Source organism: Heloderma suspectum, chromosome 2 (genome assembly GCF_057233095.1).
Source record: "Heloderma suspectum isolate Gila_16-S chromosome 2, 16-S_ref, whole genome shotgun sequence".
NCBI lineage: Eukaryota > Metazoa > Chordata > Lepidosauria > Squamata > Helodermatidae > Heloderma > Heloderma suspectum.
In genome coordinates, this window is record NC_139459.1 from 343840965 (window position 1) to 343860709 (window position 19745).

Consider the following 19745-nt stretch of genomic DNA (forward strand, 5'->3'; position numbering starts at 1 on the left):
GTTGTCTATCACAAGCTGAATATGAGCCAACAATGTGATGTGGCTGCAAAAAAGGCCAATGCTCTTTTGGGCTGCATTAATAGAAGCATCGCTTCCAAATCCTGGGAAGTACTAGTTCCCCTCTACTCAGCACTGGTTAGGCCTCATCTGGAGTACTGTGTCCAGTTCTGGGCACCACACTTTAAGAAGGATGCAGACAAACTGGAGAGGGTTCAGAAGAAGGCAACAAAGATGATCAGGGGACTGGAAACAAAGCCCTATGAAGAGAGACTGAAAGAACTGGGCATGTTTAGCCTTGAGAAGAGAAGACTGAGGGGAGATATGATAGCACTCTTCAAGTACGTGAAAGGTTGTCCCAGAGAAGAAGGCCAGGATCTCTTCTTGATCACCCCAGAGTGCAGGACACGGAATAATGGGCTCAAGTTACAGGAAGCCAGATGCTGGCTGAACATCAGGAAAAACTTCCTGACTGTAAGAGCAATACGACAATGGAACCAATTACCTGGGGAGGTGGTGGGCTCTCCCACACTGGAGGCCTTCGAGACAAGGCTGGACAGCCATTTGTCAGGGATGCTCTGACTTGGATTCCTGCACTGAGCAGGGGGTTGGACTCGATGGCCTTGTAGGCCCCTTCCAACCCGACTATTCTATGATTCTATGAACCCCCAACAACAGCCCATGGGATATCTGAGGGTTGTTTCCCCCACAAACAAGCCATGCTGCCCAGGGTCAGACAACATGACAAACTGCATTCGGGCGGGTGATGATGCAATCATGTATGGCACGTGCTGCAGCTTAAACAAGCGATTGTGGCTTGTTTAGCCTACAATGATCATCCGAACCAGGTCGATGACTGGGTTCGCATGACATGATGAGCCACAGTGGGTTGTGATCCTTGTTAGTGTCAGCGTGGCTTATCATGATGTCCGAACTCAGTGCAGATGTTTCAACGTGTGTTGTTTTTCACAAACAAGCCACCCTGAGAACCCATGGCTTGTAGTGATGTTGTTGAGGGTGGCTTGTTCTCAGGGAGGCATGTCATGATGTCTGAACCCAGCAGCATGGCTTGTGCTGCTTTTTGCAGTCTTGCCAGTGCCACCTCCAAAGACTGCTCCTCCACCAATACCAAAGTGGCACTTTAGAAAGACTGTAACTAAGTCATCACCTTTTTTAAAATTATTTTTTCAGTGCCTTGGACGTGCTCAAATGGGGGCTTTAAAATTATCACTATTACTATTACTATTATTCCTGGTCTTTCGCAAATGTGCAAAAGCAGAGATATAGCTGTCTCCTGTGTATAGTCTCACATTTTCAATCGCCTTGTATCTTACAGCTGTCAAAGGAAGTCCCAAAGTGGAGTAGGTAACATACAAAGCAGTTGACAAGGCGAGACTGCACATAGGCTAATTTGAGCACATTTACTAAGGACTGGGGGGGGGGGTAATACCAAGAGAAACAGCTGCAACATACAAGGTAATTGACAAGGCAAGACTGGGAAATTGATGATGATGATGATGATATACAACCCTATTTGCTTACTTTCAGGGCACCAATTTTTTTTCAGTGTCGGATGGGATAGTAATCAGGGAGGGGAGAAGGCTGGGAAAATTTCCTGCTGTAGGGACGAGGAGACATGACGTGTCGCCACGCAAAGGACACTGAGATATATGCAGGGAGCAGGCTAAATAGAGGACTGAGGGGGACTGAGGAGGAAAGAAGCCATGCCAAGCTGCCATGTGCTACTCCCCTTTCTGAACTTCCTGAAGGCTCGGGGAGTGTTGAAAAGAGGGAGAACGCTAACGAGTGTCAGTTCAAGTTTTAATAGTGCGAGGATGACATTACCAAGTGGGAGTTATTATCCCCCCTCCCCTGTCTTTGGTGCTCCTTTTCAGAGCACTTACTTTGTTTGCCTTTTTTTCCTTCTTTTTCCGTGCTTCTGAATTGCACAAATGGGTTCCTGCTTTCTCTTAATATTATTCGCCCCCGGTCCTTCTCAAGTGTGCTCAGATTAGCCAATTAGTCCTGCTGTGTCAATTTCCTTGTATGTTACCTATTTCACTTCAATGCTGCCTTTGACATACAAAGAAATATAACGTACAAGGCGAGACTACACGTATTGAACAGTCAAATCTGCACACTTTCGAAAGACCAGGGGGGAAATAAATACTGTCACAGAGTATGAATGTAATGTGCATTGCTGATCAGAATTCATTGTATTTCAGAGGAGTGCTATTCCTAATTATCAGTGTATGCTAACTGTATGCGATCTGTGACATATGAGATTAGTTCTGCCTGTGTTGTGAGAGAACTGTGAGTAATAGAATGTATTCTTAGAAATAGAAGAAGGGTGACACAAATGGGTCAGTCGAGTACTGGAGCCAGAAAGCTGCTGCAGGGTTACCTTCATCTAAGTTACCGGTGTCAATGGCAAACCTGGCTACACTGGAAAAAAATAGGAATAGTGGTACGGCCAGGTACAAAACGTAGGATGAGGTCATCATCAACATAAGGGTTATCCATAAGGAGGGGTTGTCCGGCTGGGTCCAGGAGGTTGTAAATTCCTCCTTGAGAGAGGGAGTGGTGCCTGCTGCTTTAAAAGAGGCAGTAATTAGACCACTCCTGAAAAAGCCTAACCTGGACCCAGAGGATGTTAACAATTATAGGCCAGTGGCCAACATCCCCTTCCTGGGCAAGGTGCTTGAGTGGGTGGTTGTAGGACAGCTCCAGGCACTGTTGAATGAAACGGATTATCTAGATCCATTTCAATCGGGCTTCAGGCCTGGTTTTGGAACGGAAACTGCCTTGGTCGCCCTGTGGGATGACCTCTGCCGGGAGAGGGACAGGGGGAGTGCGACCCTGTTGATTCTCCTGGACCTCTCAGCGGCTTTTGATACCATCGACCATGGTATCCTTCTGGATAGGTTGTCTGGGTTGGGAGTTGGAGGCACTGCACTACAGTGGTTCCGCTCCTACTTGGGTGGCCGATTCCAGAAGGTGGTGCTGGGGGATTATTGCTCTGTGCCATGGCAATTGTGCCATGGGGTTCCACAGGGCTCTATTTTATCCCCCATGCTGTTTAACATCTACATGAAACCGCTGGGGGAGGTTATCCGGAGGTGTGGGCTGAGGTGCCATCAATATGCGGATGACACCCAGCTCTACCTCTCTTTCTCATCAAAACCAGGTGAGGCAGTGGCTGTTCTGAACCAGTGCCTGGGCACGGTAATGGACTGGATGAGGGCTAATAAACTGAAACTCAATCCAGACAAGACGGAGGTACTGTTAGTGGGTGGTTCGTCTGCCCGGCTAGGTGATATTCAACCTGTTCTGGAGGGGGTTGCACTCCCCTTAAAGGATCAGGTTCGTAGTTTGGGGGTGCTCTTGGATCCAGAACTGTCACTTGAGGCACAGGTGAACTCAGTGGCACGGAGCACTTTTTATCAGCTTAGGCTGGTATACCAACTACGCCCTTATCTGGACAGAGATAGCCTAGCTACAGTTATCCATGCTCTGATAACTTCTCGTCTGGATTACTGCAATGCGTTATACGTGGGGCTGCCTTTGAAAACGGTCCGGAAACTTCAGCTGGTCCAAAATAGGGCAGCAAGATTGTTAACAGGGACTGGCCTGCGAGCTCATACTACGCCAGTACTTTTCCAGCTGCACTGGCTGCCAGTCCATTTCTGGGCCCAATTCAAAGTGCTGGTGTTAACATTCAAAGCCCTTAACGGCTTGGGGCCAGGTTACCTGAAGGATCGCCTCTTCCCATATGTGCCTGTCCGGACCTTAAGGTCATCATCAGAGGCCCTTCTCCGTGAGCCCCTGCCAAAGGAAGTGAGGCGGGTGGCTACTAGGAGGAGGGCTTTTTCTGTTGTGGCACCCCGGCTCCGGAATGAGCTCCCTAGTGAGGTTCGCCTGGCGCCTACATTGTACTCCTTTCGGCGCCAGGTGAAGACCTTTTTATTTTCCCAGGCATTTTAGCCTTCTAAATTTTTATCTTTGCTGTTTTAAATCTGTATTTTAAACTCCTGTACTGCTGCTAGGTTTTATTGTGATTGTATTGTTATATTGTGGTTTTAATGTTCTATATATTTTAAATTGTTTTATTGTGTGTTGTTTGGTTTTAGTTTTTGTGAACCGCCCAGAGAGCTTCGGCTATTGGGCGGTATAGAAATAAATAAATAAATAAATAAAATAAATTATCAAAGCAAGAGTTTGATCTAATTGCCCAGAGAGATCCTGGAAGAATGAGAAGCCTACCAAACATGATTGCCTAAGCTCTGCAAACCATGCTTGCCAGATAGGTAACTATAAGATCTTAACGATGACCGCTTTGTTGGTTGAGAGGAATAGAACTTTAATTTTACTAAGAAATATAGTAGCCACAATTTCTATTATGCTTGTAATCATCCCAATTGCACAGTATGTAGTAATGTGTTTTGCTTGTTTCATCATTTCAAAGATTTGTTATTCTCTAATCGTGTTTGAGCAATAAATGTATATTTTGTAGTACCACTTTGTGTTATTTGGCTTAAGAGAAGTTTCAGGGACCACAACCCATATCAATTAATTCTTGATGCCCCAAACAGTCAGCTGGGACTCATAAATCCGCTATATGTGTCCATATAGCTGCAGTTTTCTCTCTTGGTCAAGTGAGTCACAGACACACTTGTTCAAATTTAAGAAACAAGCTAGAGTCTCTATACCAGCCTAAAATCCCGCATTTAAAACAGAGCTTACTGCTTTTGTTTCAAATGCAGGATCACAACGGACTCCCTTTACATGCGCTTCCTTCCCCCCTTTCCCCCGTCCTTTCCCCCCTTATCTGAGCCTTCTGTATGTTTCATTATACAGCCACTAGATGGTGCTGTGGTCTAGCTCCTCTTATGGCGGCTTTTCCTTTTTCCTGAGGGAATTCAAGTGGAACTCAAAATACTGTAATTTGATAGCTCATTATCTCAAATCTTTTTTTAAAAAAATGGAATACAGGTCATTTCGTGTCACGATGTTATCTAAAGGACCCGCAAACTTCCGTGAGTAACCAGTCTCAATAGCACAATAAAAGCTCCATGTGCAGAAGCCCCTAGTCAAATGGAGCAAGAAGAAGTTACCCATCTCAGTATAATCTCATGCGCATACTCCCGAAGCGTAAAAAAAAGCGGTGAACAAGCGACGGTCCTTCCTAAGTGCCGTTTGGGTATTGGTGGAGGGGCAGTCACTGGTGAGGGAGGCTGGAAGCAGCACTGGTGAGGTTGTGAATAGCAAAATGAAACAAGGGGAGGGGAACCCTCAACTAAAGTCACCAGCAGATCAATGAGACCACAAAATGTGTGACATAATCAAATACGATGCTAATAATTATAAGGTTCACAATGTGATTATAATGAATTATAACAAGTGTACATACACATTGCACTGTCCCTGAATGATAATACTTGACAATAATACAGATGGTCATTCATAGTAAATTCAGTAAATATATATCCCCTTTCAACAGGACATAATAGTGATGAGCCAACCCAGGTATCTGGGGTGAATGAGTCAACAAGCGTATATATACATTGTACTAGCTCTGAATCGTGGTGATAAACAATGGTAAAAAGGTTCATTCATTATGAATTTAGTAGACAGAAGTCTCTTTATAAGTGTGGATACTGACGAGTCAACCCAGATTCTCTTGGGTGAATAAAACTGAAATAACCCACGGTGGCCGTGGGTTATATGATGATATTCCACAAACTCATCGGGGCTTGCATGTTCATAATGGCAGCCGTATGCACCTGGCATGCGCTGTAGCTCACTGTGGATCAAACAACCCACGGTGAGCCTGGCGTGCCGTACGAACGAGGTCGTCCTCTAGGATGTCAGTGTTATAATACAAAGCCAAAGAGCTTCAACGTACATATACAAATAAAACTCCAATGAACTGGAAGTAAACACGAAATCTAAACCACTCACTTTCCTGATAGCTAATCTTAGATTGCGTGACCAGTTGGGCACTTCTATCTTGCCCAATGCATGCATAATCTATATGAGCCCATTTCCTAGTAATCTAGCCTGAGTGTGGCAAAACAGACATCCATTGTGTTTTCTCAGCATACCGTCTTGTCTCTTTTTTCCAGGTTGCTAAGGAGTCCTGGGATCTCCTCAAAGAACATCTATTTAGTGGATTGTATATGTTACTTTGCGAAGAGAAAACTCACTGGAAAAGACCCTGATGCTGGGAAAGATTGAAGGCAAAAGGAGAAGGGGACGGCAGAGGAGGAGATGGCTAGATAGCATCAATCAATATGAACTTGAGCACACTTCGGGAGAGAGCGGAGGACAGGAAGGCCTGGCGTGCTATGGTCCATGGGGTCACGAAGAGGCGGACACGACTTAACAACTGAACAACAAATATGTTACTTTTCACACATAATTTTATAAAGAACAGAATGGAAGGAGTCCAGTCCAGCTTTCCTAACTGCTCATCTGGGATTCTGAAGACTGGAGATTTCATACCCTGTTCACCCGTGAATCTCAGTGGTCATTGGGAGATGGAACCGGGGTAGAACTCAAGTTGAGGCCTACTGCCTAGGAGGAACTTGGTGGAGGGGTACAAATCAGTTCTTAGTGGCTGCCCGGATTTACGGAGTTATCTTTGCTGGCAGTCTGCAGAATTACATCTTTGAAGACACAAAATCTTTTTTCTTGGGCTGGCAGGTAGGTATATATAGTTTAGTTTAACATAGTTTGCATTTTTAGATATTTTATACTACAGCCTCACCCTGTTCATATTTACTCAAAAGCACTTGGGATGCTTCCAGATGAAGCTTTTATTGCGTCATCACCCTGCCTCATTCACAGAATGTTATGGAGTGTCCAGACAACGTTGTCTTCCATTCGTAACCCTCCCGGATTTTCTCATAGCTTCTTCCATCTTTTTTCTTACCATTGAAAATCCATTAAGGGGGAAAAAGATGGAATAGCTGCACAGGCCCTTTTGATTGATAGCACTAGGACCCCTCCCTCTGGAAGCCCCCTTGGATGGTTTTTGTAATATCTGTATTATTTAGAAAGAGATGAACAGAGCATAGTGGTAGCAACAGCCATTGATCCTGTAGCAAATTCTCCAAAGCAAGAGAACGGACTCCTGCGGCCCCCCCTCCCCCCAAGGGATCCACAAATGCTTGCCATGGTCATCATGGCAACTGCCCCTCCCTACTCTAGTGAGGAAGAGTCTGTAATGAAGAGGCTTTAAAAATATGCTTTAAAGTGTACTATTGATTTGATAATATGCACAAATTCTAAAGGCCTGGAGATGCAGGAAGCTGGGAAAGTGACTCTGAAGGAGAAGCAGGGACATCCAATTCTCTTAACTTCGCTGGGTTGGAGCTCCCAGGGATTCCAGACTCATAACCAGAGGGGATGCCAGGTCGAGCTTATGTTCAGCATGAGCTCTGACTGGAAAACTTGCAGACTAACAACAACAATAAAGAGGGAGGGGAGGGAAATAATCATGCAGTTTAGTGCTGTGTATTTCCCCCATTTCTTTTACTGGGCTCCTAGCTCAGATCAGCAGTTTAAAACTTCAGAAGAATCCAGAAAGTTTTTTGAAATTTCTTCTCGAACTCGGAGGTGACCGCCTATCCAATGCAGGGCAGGAGACGCATGGAGGGGATCATCCCCTGCGTGCTTCAGCTGCCTTGCATTTGTGGCTAGATAGATTTCAGCTGTCTAGCTGCAGGAAGGCGGAGCGGGGGAGGCAGCTGCCGGACAACACAGAGGACGTGTCGTACTGGCATTTCTGCCTTCCCTGCCCCGGAAGGCCCCCAGGAATGCTCCGTTTTCACTGCTCCGCATACCTCTTCCGAGCGCGGCATACGGAGCCGTTCTGAGCTGCCTCCGAGGCAGCGCAGGAGGGGGGGAAGGTCGGTTCTCCAGGAATCGACCCTGGAGCGCGGGCTCCGGGGTCGGTCCCAGGAACCAACCTATCCTATGGCCGTCTAGCCGCTGACTAGCGGCCATAGGATTGCTCCCTAAATTACTAGTAAGTTACTAATAAGTTACTCTGGAATAAGTTACTCATAAGTTTCAGTTACTCTGGAATAAGTTGGTATAAGATTGCAGCCTTATACAAGCCTTTTTGAAGCAAATGCTCAGTTGCAGCCTGAGCCTATGCACGCTGACTTTGAAGTGCCACTGAGTTCAATGGCTCTGACTCCCAGGGCTGGCTCCAGGTTTGAGGAGACCCCTGGGCAATTTCCCAGCACTGGGTCCTCCTTCCTTTCTCTCTCCCCTTCCCATTGCTGGCTGGACTGCGGTAGGTCTACCGGGCAGTCCAGGGCGCAGAAGGAGCAGTGATGGGTTGGGGTGGTGATTAGGGATGTCAGAGAATTTCGCAACGAACGGAAACGGGATCGAATTACGACAAATCCGTCCTGCGAAATCCTCCTCGGACCGGAGCAGCCCGGTCTATCCTGACCGGAGCTCCCCCAGACCGGATTTTTTTTTTAATCTCCCGAACGGTGGATTTTATGAAAAAAACCAGGAAAAGACATCTGTGAATCGGAAATCGAAGACAAACGCGAACAGCTTACCCGATAATATAAATAGGCATTTTCCCTGGGACCACGAGGCTTTCTTTCGCTGGTGCTGAGTTGCGAAGTGCAGGGAGGTCAGGTGAGGTGAGGTGTGGGGAATCCCCGCGAGCCACGATGGGCTTTACCCTTTTTAAATAGGCATTTCCCTGGGACCACGAGGCTTTTTTTTGCTGCTGGGGTGGGCGCTGAGTCGTGAAGTGCACGGAGGTCAGGTGAGGTGAGGTGAGGTGAGGTGACCTGAAGTTACGTGGGGAATCCTCGCGAGCCACAACAGGCTTTACCTTTTTTTAAAATAGGCATTTCCCTGGGACCTCGAGGCTTTTTTCTTTCACTGGGGCTGAGTCGTGAAGTGCACGGAAATCCTCCATCTTTTCTGTTGATCAGGTGAGGTGAGGTCAGTTCTGGTGAGGTCAAGTGACTAAGGTGAAGTCAGGTCAGGTCAGGTCAGGTGACAGGTGAGGTCAGTTTCGGTGGGGTCAAGTGACTAAGGTGAGGTCAGGTGACTAAGGTGAGGTCAGGTGACCGGAAGTTATGTGGGAAATCCCCACGAGCCGCGACGGGCTTTGCCCTTTTTAAATAGGCGTTTCCCTGGGACCTCGAGGCTTTTTTTCGCTGCTGTGGGAGGCTGATTTGCAAAGTGCACAGAGGTCAGGTGAGGTGAGGTGACCGGAACTTACATGGGGGATTCCCGCCATCTGAAAACCCAGAAGCCTTTACAGAGATTTTTCGTAAACTGGGAACTTCTCCATAAAACAGCCATCGGATCCTGAATTACGGACTCAAGCGGCAGGTGCGCGAAGTAGGATTTTCCGCTGGTTTTTACGGAATTATTAACAGAAGTTCCGGGGAGCTGAAAAAAATGGAGGATTCCGGGGGGTGGAACGGACCGCCCCCCCCCCCACGGATGCCCCAAAACGGACCCGGGTAGGGAAATTGTACACACCTAGTGGTGACACATTAACCTTAAATTATATTAAGACCCATAATCAACCGTTACTGAAATAACTGAAATAGTGAATCTTTCTTGTCAAAATATTAATAAAGTGATTTTTAAAAGCCAAGTCTCTGAGGTTCTTCCAGGCTACGTTTGTACTACAAAGGCATATTCCAGGACCCCACCCCCGCCTTCTGTTGTTCCTTTTTCTTTTAGTTTTCCATTCACCCCTCTTATTGCTGAGAGTTCTTCCCCCACCCCCTCCAATTCAATTCCCTCTGCTGAGTCAAGAACTCATCCCACTTTGACACCATGTAGAGACTCTGAAAGGCAGACCAGCAGCTGTGTTGAAGTAGAAACCGAAGTGTCTCTCCCCGAGGAGACAGACCCTTCTTTACTGAACTCCACTTCTTCCTATTCTCCCTTTAACCCATGAAGAACCATAACAGTATCATACCACAACAGTGTTCCACGCTGTGGCATTGTATTTCTATTTAAATTAATGTTACTGATTGCCCTTCCCAGACACATGTACAAACGTTTAGAGATACACCCGTTAAGGGACCTTTAAACTAGGGATGTGCACAGATCCACTTCTGATGTTGCTTCGGATACTCCTTAGTGAACCCTGTCCACCTTGGACTTATTCGGGTGCCCTCCGCTTCGACTCAGATCCAAATCCGAAGCAAGATTCGGCTATCCGGATCATCCACTTTTGGCATTTTCCTAGGAACTTGCATGGGAAAACACAAACGGCCATAACCTTTTCAGTTTTTATGACACAGACATGAAATATGACGACCTCGCAGCCCCCCTGGAGGAGACTCCAACTGCCAAATTTCAGAGAGTTTGTGGTAGGCAGAGGTGAAATTCGATGTTTTCCGCAAAAACTCCCAAAGTAAAGAGCTGCAACTTCTCCCTGTTTCTACAGACGTGTGAAAACTTTGCCCCTCCCAGCCGCCCCCCCAGGGCATCCCAGGAACCAAAGTCCAGGCCATTCGGCCCACTGGCTTGTGTGCTAGGCACAGGTGAAATTTGATGTTTTCCAACACACATGATGCTGCTCCTCCAACACACCCTGATCTCCTCCTCTTTGCCCTCTACCACGCTGAGGATGTTAGACACCTCTGACCTAACGTCCATCAGTGGGCTCCCCTCCTCCACTACAGAAGGAGATGCTGCTCCGCCTTGGGCAAGAATGTGACGACTGCACCTGCCCATGCCAGCCTCCTGGAACACTGACCTCCAGGCACTGCAGCTGGCCTCCGCGCTCTGCTGCCCTGCTGCACCGGGACACACTACCTGGACTAGAGTTCAGGCAGCTCGCCTAACAGTGCTGCTAGTGAGAGCAGCACCTCGTCCACCTGTGCCCCTGCCAATACCCCGAAGATGCCTTACATTGCGCTGGATTGCTTTGCCACACAGTGGAGAGTTATTGGAATAAGAAGGCAATTAATATAAATAGTATGTGTTTAGTGCTTTTTCAACACTGCCTTGAAATTCGGACCTGTAGCATTAGTGGAACAACAACCTAGCACACACACACACATATGAACACAGACACATAAGAGCAAAAGAGAAGCAGAACTACCTAAGCAAATAATGGGTTTCTTTAATTTATTGTTTTATATTTCGTGTTCTTTTATGGAAGGCAGGTTAAGTTCAGTGAATACAGGACAACGGCAGGAGGCAATAAGATAAGAGCCAAGAGCAAGCAAACAATATAAATAAAACCCCCTTTTTAATTTCTGTTTTGGGAGGATCAACACAGAAAAGAAAGAGATGGTTCACTTCAGAACGGGGTGTGGGAGTGGGGAGCCAAACACCAATGCATAGGCTGCTATAATGGGCCTTTATTTAAGAATTTTGAAAGAAGGAAAAAATGGAATGGTTGAATATGACTTAAGGGGGGGGGGACATGCCCAGAAGTCAATCTTTGTTTTTAAAAATTGAAATAAGACTGGGTTTTTAAAAATCTAGAAGAGACAGACTTGAAAGACAAAGGTGACAAGGAATGGAATGGAGAAAGCAGAAGTGATGGGTGACCATGAAAAAAAAAACAGCCAGTGAACCTTAAAAAACAAATGCAGCCTTTTCCAGAGTCCACAAGCAACATGAATGGAATGGTTGGGGAGCGGGGGGAGCATAGCAGTAACGAGCAAAGAAAAGCTATGTTTGTTCGAAAGAATATTGAAAAGAGAGATGAATTATAATACACAGAACGAAGGAGTAATGGCGATTGAGAACAAAGAAATAGAAAGAGGAACTGCAAGCAATGCACGTGCACTCACACACACCAGATCATCTAACCATACACCAACCCTCTCCCAAAGACACAGCTAGCGCAATAACGCTGCCTTTCGCCGAAGTATAGACCTCCCTCCTCCACCACTCCCTCTGATTGGAGACTGCTGGCATCGGTTCTGGCTGAGAGTTCCTATTCCCCAAAGCATACTCCTTCCTCCTCCTGTGCTCGCCTCCCCCCTCCCCCTCCTCCTCCTGCCCCTCTGCATGAGCTTTCAGAAGTTGATACATTTTGGAGACAGCCTGTCTGGACTGCTCAGGCATTAAGTAAAGCTCTGAATATATGAGGCAGAGGAGGTGCTTCGCCTTGGGCCACCTCGGTTCTGCGCTGCTGTGCTTTGTATCATGAGGAGGATGGTCCGAATCAGCCTGCTTTTCCTCGTTATTCGGGCTTCATAACGAGGCGGTGCACAGCCCTACTTTGAACCTTTGTTGTAGTGCATCTTGGCAGACATGGCCTAATGATACACACACACACACACATCTTCTTTGAAAACACAGGACATTTTTATTACACACAATAACAAACATACATCACAATTACTTTAGGGAATTAGCTGGTTGGTAACAGGCATATGAACTCAGAATGGACTCAGTTTCCAAATAAACCAATGCATAGTATGCACACAAGACAGAACATAACCTGGATACTGCGGCATTCATGCACAGAGTTTGAACTGTGGGGAGAAATTAGCTCAGAGGTCCCTTTGGAGTCCAAGCCAAGGCCTGCTGTACACAGACGTCTAGGAGATGTGTAATGAGTCTGGGTTGGAATGGGCTTGATTAAGGGGTCTAAGGGAGTTGGGAAAGCTGAGGCGAAGCCATTTGGGACCCTAAGACTACCGGGGCGGGGGGAAGAGAAAGGGACTTGGCCAAGTGAGATTGCAAGGGCTTTGGGATGTAATATTGGAAGTACAAAGAAGTATTTCTTCAAATACTACATGATTAGTGGGGGTGTTTCCACCAGTGATTTACTCCGAGCCGGCTGCATGTTGAGGTCATTAGGGATGCACGATGTCATGGCCATCCACCAGCCACCCCAGAGCTTATCAGGGAAAAACCGGATTTCCTGAGGCTGCTTAAAGTCCGATTCTTTTCCTTAGGTCGGGTTCTCCCTGGTATAGTTACTGTGTGCCCCAACCCCCTCATTTAGCTTGGGTATGCTAGCCCTGCCCAGGGGTGTGCCTTTCACCATGACCCCAGTCAAGGGTTGTGTCCTCCCACTGTGCTGAATGAGGCCTGCGAATGCCCACAGAAATAACAGAGAAGCCCCTCGACTGACATGGCACATTTTGAAGCCCAGTTCCTTATGTGTGATTAAGCACCATCTCGAGGTCCAGTGCATTGCCTTACGGAAGTAACTACGTCACCGCTTCCTTTTAGAGATGCACCATCTCGAGGTCCAGTGCACTGCCTGACAGAAGTAACTACGTCACCGCTTCCTTATAGAGATGCTGTGCATTAAAAAGGGGGCTGGTGTCCTGCTCTTTCCCACAACAAACCCATTAGTGTCTCCTCAGAAGTAACTACCATTGTGCTGAATGGGGCTTGCCTTTGAATTCCCACATCAGAACTGACAGAGATTCCCCCTCAATTGAAATGGCACATTTTAAAGCCGAATTCATTAAGTGCGATCTCAAGGCTCCAGTTCATTGCCTTAGGAAGTATGTACTTCACAGCTTCCTTATAGATATCCTGCAGGTTACAATGGGGGCTGGTTTCTGTCTTTGTTTTCTCCCCCCCCCGCCGCCTTTCCCAGCACAAGCATATGTGTGTCTACTCAGAAGTAACTCCCATTGTGCTCAATGAGGCTTGCTCCTGAAATGCAGGTGCATCTGGAGTTTCAGGGGAAAGGAGAAAGTGCGGGGGAGCCTCTGTTATTGGTTGAGCAGCCCCTGCCAGTCAGATGATGTTCACTCCAACCCCACCAGGAAGTATGTTCTGTGAAGCGATTTTTACTGCTTCAGAGAATCTGCTCATGGAACCCTGCTCACAGCAAAGCTGATTCCTTTTTAAAAATCTGGTACTCCTCCATTAGCTTCTCCTTCCATTGTCATGGAAACACAGCCTAGGTTACGGAATTCAGTGCCACAATATGTTGTGATGGCTGCTAACTTTGATTAAAAAAAAATAGATGCTTCCATGGAGGATATTTACTACCGGGGGAGCGGGGGCAAGGTACATGTGAAATGTTCTACTTCAGGTGCCAAAAGAGATTGGCTGGTCTCGGGTTTGTGGTGGAAGGGGGCCATGAACCAGACTGATGCCATCTTGTGTCTTGGCCTCCATTTTGTGAGCCTGTACTCTCTGACCTGTATTCTGGTAAAAGCTGTGCTGGGGAGCCTTGCTTAGAAACTTGCCCATGTTCATAACAGGATGCTTTAGCTTTCACCTCATGTTTGTGGTTAAGCCATATCCTGTGCAACTGGAAAGTACCTTTTGTTGATTCTCCTAGAGTTACATTGCATTGCCTAAAGCTCACAGGAAGATGGGAGGGGGGAGCGATGGAAAGAGCAGCCTGTGATGAATGTCAGGTATAAGAATGCAGAACACCATGTGATGGGGTTCTCTCTCATGTCTGCGTGTATTGAGAGAGATTCGCTGCAGCTAATTCTGTGGAACTCCCTCCCTAGGGAACATCGCCATGCCCCCTCTTTAATGAGCTTCCGCCGCGCATTAAAAACGTGGTTGTTCAGGCAGGCATTTGGGGTGGGTTAGGGTATTTTTAGAAATATGGTGTTTTTATTGTAGAATTTTATTGTTTTAAACTGTTCTGTGATGTATTTTGTTCATCGCCCAGAGTGGCTGGGTGACCGGCCAGGTGGGCGATTAATAAATTTAATAAATAATCTGTTTTTCCTGACCGTTCTAAAATAAAGAGGCTTCTGCAAGTGTGGACTGGCCTGTGTGGTAAGAATTCTTCAATTCCCACTACGACTCAACCACAACATTTGGTGCATTGGCCAGGAATTGGCAGTTGGGATTCGCCGCCCAGGGGGGCCCATTTGATAAAGTCCCATAAGGACTCCTAGACCCCCTTGGGAAGAATGGTGGGGCCCACGCCCGATTCTCTTGAGTAGTAGTCAGTACACCCGGGAAGGAAAACAGAGAAAGTGAGACCCCAGCGAAGGTCCACTTGTATTGGTTGGGTGGGACTCAGCCGGACTGTGTAGGACACGGTCTTAGAAAGACCATCCGGATGGCAGCTAAGGTAGGTTCCACAGAACAAAACTTCCCCAGGTTGGGTGGGACTCAACCACGGCCAGGTAGGACTTGGTCAGTAGAAAAATAGTGGGAAGAAATGCAGTGAGGTTGAGTGGGACTCAACCTGTCTGTTTTATTTGTTCTATGTTCCCCGTTGGTGCAGCTGCCCCATGAAAGCCACTAGACCTCACGGTCCATGAGTTGTAGTGAACACAAGAGCGCTGATGGGGGAGGTGTTGTCTGCTTCTGCTTTGTGTCAGGATTAGGGAAATGGATTCAAGTCAAAGCAAAAGGATTCCCCTACCCCCATTAGGGTCTCCAGCCAGGTACAGATTCGACAGCTATGGTCCTCGGATCTGCAAATGGTTAAATAAGTGGCACTTTGACTCCAGTGACATCCCCCAAGTTATAGTTTCCAACTGAAGGGTCGTTCAGATTAGATGGAATTGTCCATCTGAGAGGTGCCCTAGAACAACTGGGCTCAAAGATCGCCCAGAACCAGTGTGACGCATATTTTGACTAGTATGCAGAAGCGACCAAGCGACCTGCTGATTCGAAGGTGAAAGCCCTTCAGGATGCTAACAGCAGATTCGAAGGAAAGTTAGCCAACATCCAGGCTGACTCAGTGGCATCGCCTGCCCTGGAAGAAAAATGTGAAAAGAACAGATGTGGAGCTGAGTCAGATGCAGGAGGGGATGAATTAGAGTTGTTGCTAAACCACAGGTCGCCTCCCCATCGCCCACCGGCTCCCCGGAAAGGAGCATCAGGAGGCTCGGCCTGTAGTGAACTCGGCACCCAGTTAAAACTTCCCCCACGTCAAGAAACAACCACCACCTAGACAAGGGACAGTTGTAGAACCATCTGCCAACACCCCAGTTTCACTTGATAGAGAGACCCAAGGGCTGAATGACAGCGGGTCATACGAGGACCTGCTGAATATTTCTGCTCCTCTCCAACCTCTCCAGTGCCCCGTGTGGCAATTGCCGCTGGAGATGGACAGAATACCATGGACAAACATGAGCCATGGACCCCCTCAGATCTCAAAAACACTTGGCTGGTCAATTTCCAGACCCCAGAAAAGACCCCCCAAAGTCTTGTGAAGAGCTCTTAGCCGTAATTGGCTGTCACAATCCAAACTGGGCCAATATAAATCAACTCATGAGGTTGGTCCTGAAGAAAACTGATTGGACCACTTTTGAAAAGAAATCACGCTGGCCAGTCACACAGCCAGCTAGTCAAAATGACACCAACACTCACTTAGACCAGTAGGAAGCACTGAAGACATTTTCCCCTCCAACTTCAACTGGGACCACATTCATTCTGTTAAAAGGAAACCAGGGGAAACTGCCAATAATTTACCAACCAGAGTAGCGGAAGCCTAGAGAGACACTCGGGCATCCAGAATCCTAGGAAAACAGCAGGTAGAGTGAGTGTCCGGTCTTCCGCCACCAGTGCAAAAGACCTTGAAACAAGTAGCAATAAGATGGTGAAGAAAGAAGTTAAATGAGATCCCTGAGATAGTACAACCCTGCCTAGACTTACACGAAGAGAAAAAAGAGGGCTTAGAAGGACAACTCCTAATCTGTTTTTCCTGACCGTTCTGAAATAAAGAGGCTTTTGCAAATGTGGACTGGCCTGTGTGGTAAGAATTCTTTAATTCCCACCACGGCTCAGCCACGACAGGCTTAAGCACCTTAGTTAAGGGTGAGGGGGCACCATTTGCTGCTCCGCCACATACAGCGAAAGGTCTTTGGCTGTTCCTAGTTATGCAGCCAAGTGATGCCTTGCCAGGGGGAAGGCCAGGAGCAACTGCGCGTGGAGCTCTGGGATCTTACAGGGTTTAAACCAGGGGTGGGTAACACCTCACTGAACTTTTTGTGCTTCCCCTGCCACTGGGAGAAGTGAGTGGGGAGGGGGAAAGCAGTCACAAGAGTTCTCACAAAAGCAGTTTGTGTGCAACTTTGGGCAGTGGGCCAAGGCTAGTCCTTGTGCACAGTCACTGTGGCAAAAGGTGAGGGCGGGGCATGGTTACCTCTCCCACATACGCACCCCCCCCCCCGTTACTAGCCCCTTGTGAACAACCTGCTTCTTCCAGCTTCCTCTCAGGGAAGAGGGTGAGGATTCACAACTATGGCAAAGGACTCTCTTTTTAACCACATGTGTATCGGCCATCTCTTCTGGAAGAATTGACTGATCACAGTGGGCATGAAGAGGAAGCAAGGAGAAGGAGGCCCAGCTATGATCCTTCTCCTGGACAACCAGGGCGAGGCTGCAGTAAAGGGGCTTGGCTTCCAACCAACAGCCAGTTCAAAACTAAACCAAATCGCTAAACACACTCACACAGGCACATGATAGAAAAGTGGGTACAGCCGTGGGGGCCATGATTTGTAGAGGAAGGACGTCTAGGAAATAGGACAGAGCTTGAAAGATACCTTTCCTGAGATCTCATGAAATCCTTCCTGGAGATGGTGCTGGATGCAAGTCCTGAGGTTTTCGTCAAGGAAGCCTCAGAAAAGGCTGTAGGCAAGTGTGGGGACCTAGGTGGCCAGAACACAGGCTCCGGGGGAAGCGGTCTGATGTGTCTCCAAGGTTCCGTGACTTAAAAGTGATTTCAGCAGAGGAGCGAGAGCCAAAAGTGCTTTTTCAAGGCCAAGAAGCACTCCAGTCGACAAGAGGGGTGAGTAAAAGTAAAAGAAAAAAGAAACAACAGATGGAAAATGTATCTGTCCAGACTGTGTCTGTACTATGCCTGCCCACACTTGGAGATCAGAAACAGAGGCCCTTCTCATTTTCCCATCTGTGAGAGCAGTCAGATGAGTGGCCACATGTGAGAGCGCCTTCTCTGCAGTGGCCCCACACCTTTGGAACAAGCTGCCACCAGAGGACTGCCGTACTCTGTCATTGCAAACTTTTAAGAAGGCCTTGAAAATATATTGTTTTACCTCGGCCTTGTACTGATATGACTGCTATTGTTGCTGTTACCGCTGTTAACATCATTGCTGGTTTTATTGTCGGCTTTTATTGTTGTTATGTTTTTATCATTTTTAATATTTTAACTGATTTTATGTATTTTATTGCTGTGAGCCACCTTGGGAGGGCTTCTGCCCTGAAAGGCAGCCAATCAATCAATCCATCAATCAATCAAATGCACTACAGAGGAATTTTCCAGGACCTCTCCTTCTGTTGCTCCTTCTTCTTTTAGTTTTCCCCTCACCCCTCGTCATCTGGAGTTCTTCCCATCTGAGAGGGGAGCAGAGGCAAAAGGGGGGGCATCTCCTGCCTGCTTGCTCAACCTCCTATCTGAATTTTTGGGAAGGAGGGGGATGGCGCTTGGTCTCCAACCCTTTATTTTTGTGTGTTGGGCGGTGTGGTGCTCATCTTCTGTACCCTTCTGTTTGCTTGTCGGTGGTGGGTGGGTGAAGCAATGGAATTTCCAGCCTGTTTGCTGATCTGCCCGCGTTGCTTTACCTCCAGGCTTTTGTGTTCGGAGTGGTGGTGATGCAGGGGCATTTCCCATTCTCCCCATGGCCACCTGCTTTGTGTTTGCTGTGGCATTCTGGATGTTGTTTGGTGCATGTGGGGGACACGTGCAAAGTTAAGGATTTTGCCGCATGCTTGCTCACAAGCCTGTGCTATTTTTGTTCATTGTGCGCGCTAGATTCCCAGGCTCGCTGGCTGCCCCACCCAGCCCCGTTTGTTTGGGGGCTTTTTTGCTGTGAGCAGCAGCAGAGGCCTTTTATGGGGAAGGTGGGGAGCCTTTCCCTGCTTGCTTGCCCACCTGACTCCGTTCTGACCTGACACCCATCCCCTTGGTGGCCATTTTGTGAGTAGCCATGCCCCCACTATGGCCGCCATTTTGTCACTGGTGCCCATGGCACTTTGTTAGGATTCCAAATGCGCCCACTTGAAATGGATTTCAGCAACACCCATATTACTGACCTAGATATTACGGTTGCAAAGAGAGCAGGAAAATTACGAACAGTAACATGCAAGAAACGCACAGATTGCAACACCTACTTACATTTTCAGAGTTCGCACCCTAGGCACATGAAGGAAAACATTCTTGTAAGCCAGTTCTTGCGAATACGCAGAAATTGTGCAGAGATAAAAGAAAGAGAAGCTCAACACTAAAGAGGGATTTTAAAAGCAGAGGTTACCCAGTTGAAGTCATTCACAAAGCACATGGGAGAGCGCTGTCTGCTACACGCAGTGAGATTTTGAGACCCAAGGGTAAACAAGAAGGAACACAACAGAAAGATGAGAGTAGACAAGTATGTCGTTTGACCTATAATAAAGCTAAGAAGCATTTTGAAGAATTTCATATTTTGGGAGGCATATTGTCATGGCTGTAGTGGACATTCAGCTTTGGCCAAAGAGACTCCATTTTAAGTTAGCAGCCGTAATGCGATATAGAGAAAGTCAGTAAGACAGAACGCTTATGAAAGGCTTTGCTTAGTGCGGCAGTGAAGAATAACAGGATGCAGTTTGTGGGTTTCTGTAGCTTCCTATGGAGCTTGCAGTTAAGCTAGTGTTTTCCTGTCATCTGTCATAACCTTATGAATTTACGTCTAGGTTTAAGCGAAAAGGTGTAACGCATGGATTACCTTATATGAGAAACCACAGTGATGAATAGCAAATACAGGAGGAGGGAGCACAGAGGAATGTGGCTTAGCATAAGTTGTTTATCACCTTCTATAGCAGAGGGTTGGAAATTTAGTTTG

At 47.2% G+C, this 19745-nt stretch overlaps 1 long non-coding RNA gene across 2 annotated transcripts in view; it reads left to right on the forward strand.

Moving 5' to 3' along the window:
- LOC146355305 (uncharacterized) overlaps window positions 1-19745 on the forward strand; it is a 219033-nt gene that overhangs the window by 91070 nt on the left and 108218 nt on the right. For both annotated transcript variants that reach the window (XR_014788618.1, XR_014788617.1), the window contains exon 3: window positions 6123-6702. This is a non-coding gene — a long non-coding RNA (uncharacterized LOC146355305). The remainder of the gene's footprint in view (window positions 1-6122; window positions 6703-19745) is intronic.